Genomic DNA, 3,523 nt, shown 5'->3' with positions numbered 1-3,523 from the left:
GGGTCAAGTACAGGGCTCCAAGCTCAGAGTGAGCATTTTGGCTTTTATTCTGAGTGAAACCAAGTGGTGTTGAAGGGCTTCCACCAGCAAAGTGTCATGTGCAGACTTTCCTTCAGAAATGTTCACTTCCCAGGGTAGAGCAGGCAGACCAGTATTTCACCAGGGCATTTCAGAGAGAAAAAAATACTTCAGAAAACAGAATGGTTTTTATGAGTTTAGTACTCTTCCATATATATATATAGGTCAGCAGAATGCTCCAAGAATAATTATAAAAATAGTCATAAATCATCGGGGGAAATTCTCTGGCAGTCAAGTGGTTAGGACTTGGCGCTTTCACTGCTGAGGGCATGGGTTCAATCCCTGGTCAGGAAACTAAGATCCCACATGCCATGCAGCACAGCCAAAAAAAGAAAAAACAGAAGTCGTCTCAGTAATTCACATAGAAAATGAGGTTATGTTGTTAGAAGTTATAGATCTAAGTTTTAAGCTAATATATGATGTTTATACTTCCAATGGATAATGAGAGGGGTAGATTTTAAAAGGATAACCACTCTCGTTGACAAAAGGACAAAATTATTAATCTTTTTTACTATGAGATTTTGCTACAAATGACAAGTTTTACATATAAGAAAAAGATGCTGTATTAAATATAAAAGTAGCAGCTGTATAATATGATAAAGCTAATATTGATTAGAAAATCCAATTATTTCTACAACTTATTCTGATCTATCCCAAGATAGCTGTTTGTCAGCAGGTGGAAGTTCCTATTTAATTGGCATGATTGAGTAATTAGATGTATTCTCAGAGCAGCAATAAAATGAAATTCTTATGTCTCAGGGACGTGGTTGAGGTTTTTGTTTTGTTTTACCCAGGTTTATCCAACTGAAACAAGACTTGTTTTATTTGGGAACAATTTTTGATTTAAAATATTTGTTAATTGTGCCATTATGTAATTGCTCTTTATCATAAGAATGATGGGGAAAATTGTATGAATCTTACAAATATTTGTGATGATGTATCTTTCTCTCATATAAAATCCTTCAGGCCCTCACTCTCCCCTTCCTGTAAGACCCTTCTGATTGGTCTCTCTCACTACCTCCAGGCCTTTTCATCAGGTCAATTTATATTCTAGAAGAAAAAATTGATCTCTGTATCATATCTTCTATATCAGGTAGTAATTCATTCATCTGTAAATAACAACAAAAAAAATGCTATTCTGGTGGATTGAAAAATAGGGGTTCATTTGTCTCATGCATTGCAAACTCTGGGGATACAGTAACTCTAAATAGCTTCCAGGGTCTGGAAGCTATGTTTCTGCTCTATAGTTCTTATTATGTAGGCCTTCACTATGATGCCATTTGCTGCCTGAACGCAAGATGGCTGTTGTACCTCCAATCCTTACTTCCAGAAAGTTAGGAAGAAGGTAGAAGGATGAAGAGGACAAGAAAGACAAAAAAGTCTCAGGATAACTTTGCCTCTTCTTCCAAAAAGAAAAGCTCTTTTCACGCACTTTTGACTAGTTCCAAGGAAGCTAAGAAAATTGGATACTTTGACTTTTAGCCTCAATAGTAGACACAGTCAAAGGAGAAAGTAGATTATGATTGACTTTTGGATAGGCAAACTTATCTTCCACGGAAATCTTTAGTAAAAGGCGAAAGATTTCAAACTTATCTTCCAGAAAGAATCTTTAAAAATTCATTCTTGCTTACTGTGTGAAGTCCATATCTCTTATTATTAAATGATATAATGTCACAGAATGAGTTCTTACATAACTGGGAATCTGTAGACATCTTAGGGCTTCCGAGGTGGGTCAGATGGTAAAGAATCCACCATCAATGCAGGAGACCTGGGTTTGATCCCTGGGTTGGGACGATTCCCTGGAGAAGAGAATGATTACCCACTCCACTATTCTGGCCTGGAGAATTCCACGGCAAGAGGAGCCTGGAGGGCTACAGTCCACAGGGTCACAAAGAGTCAGACATGACTGAGTGACTAACACAAGTACATAAATACAAGTACACAATAGATTGCCTACATTAACCATGATCGGTTAGGAAATGACGTTTGCTAAAAGGCAGAGAACAAAGGGCTCACTTAGAAACTGACATGAGTTCAGTAAGACTGGACATTTGAGTAGGAAAAGATGAGAAAGATGAGACTGGGGGAGGAAAAGGGAGACCAGGTCATACAGGGCGCTGTAAGCCCTGATGAGGAGAGTCTGAGTAACTGAAGAGAAATGACCTCCAGGGGTGATTCCCTTACCTGACTAAGCAATGAACTCATTCTTTCCTCAATCAAGAAGAGTTTGCATCAGAGAATGATCTTCTAAAACCCCCAAACACCAACAAAACAAAACAAAATCGCAAAGCAACAGCAGCAGAAGACTAATTATGTCAAGAGCAATGGGGAGTAAAAAGTTTTAAGTCACTTAAGACATTTTCACATCCGTTTTCTCCGTTTGTCATTCTGTCCCTTCTTTGAACCTATGTAGTTCATGTAGAGTTGACTTTGCATTGGCCTAAGTTATTTAGCATGTCCATTCCCATGGCCTCAGGAAGTAGCTCAGGAAAGAGCCAGTAAGACACAGTATACCATTTGCTGGAGCTTCCAAGAAAGTGTCCCCTTTTTTGCTGGATTTTCTAGTGTCACTATATGATACTCATAAACTGCTGCAGCCATGTATTCAAGAGGTACCAGCTGGAGATAAAGCTGACACAGAGAAGACAGAATTACAAGCTGAAGAGGTTGGTTACATATTACAGTCTGAATCTTGGATCAGTTCAGTTCAGTTCAGTCGCTCGGTCATGTCCAACTCTTTGCGATCCCATGGACTGCAACACGACAGGCCTCCCTGTCCATCACCAATGCCTGGAGTTTACTCAAACCCATGTCCATTGATTCAGTATTGCCATCCAACCATCTCATTCTCTGTCGTTCCTTTCTCCTCCTGCCCTCAATCTTTCCCAGAATCAGGGTCTTTTCAAATGTATCAGCTCTTTGTATCAGGTGGCCAAAGTGTTGGAGAGCCAGCTTCAACATCAGTCCTTCCAGTGAACACTCAGGACTGATTTCCTATAGGATGGATTGGTTGAATCTTCTCGCAGTCCAAGGGACGCTCAAGAGTCTTCTCCAACACCACAGTTCAAAAGTATCAATTCTTCAGTGCTCAGCTTTCCTTATAGTAAAACTCTCACATTCATACATGACTGCTGGAAAAATCATAGCCTCGACTAGACTGACCTTTGTTGGCAAAGTAATGTCGCTGCTTTTTAATATGCTATCTAGGTTGGTCATAACTTTTCTTCCAAGGAGTAAGTGTCTTAATTTCACAGCTGCAGTCACCATCTGCAGTGATTTTGGAGCCCAAAAAAATAAAGTTGGCACTATTTCCACTGTTTCCCCATCTATTTGCCATGAAGTGATGGAACTGGATGCCATGATTTTTGTTATCTGAATGTTGAACTTTAAGCCAACTTTTTCACTCTCCTCTTTCACTTTCATCAAGAGGCTCTTTAGTTCTTCA

General features: G+C 39.4%; 1 pseudogene; it reads right to left on the bottom strand.

Annotated features, from left to right (window-relative positions):
• Positions 1–1,573: 1,573 nt before the first annotated feature.
• Positions 1,574–1,674, bottom strand: LOC136156587 (U5 spliceosomal RNA; annotated as a pseudogene).
• Positions 1,675–3,523: the final 1,849 nt, after the last annotated feature.

The sequence above is a fragment of the Muntiacus reevesi genome, chromosome 1 (assembly GCF_963930625.1).
Source record: "Muntiacus reevesi chromosome 1, mMunRee1.1, whole genome shotgun sequence".
Lineage (NCBI taxonomy): Eukaryota > Metazoa > Chordata > Mammalia > Artiodactyla > Cervidae > Muntiacus > Muntiacus reevesi.
This window is presented reverse-complemented; position numbering and strand designations above follow the sequence as displayed.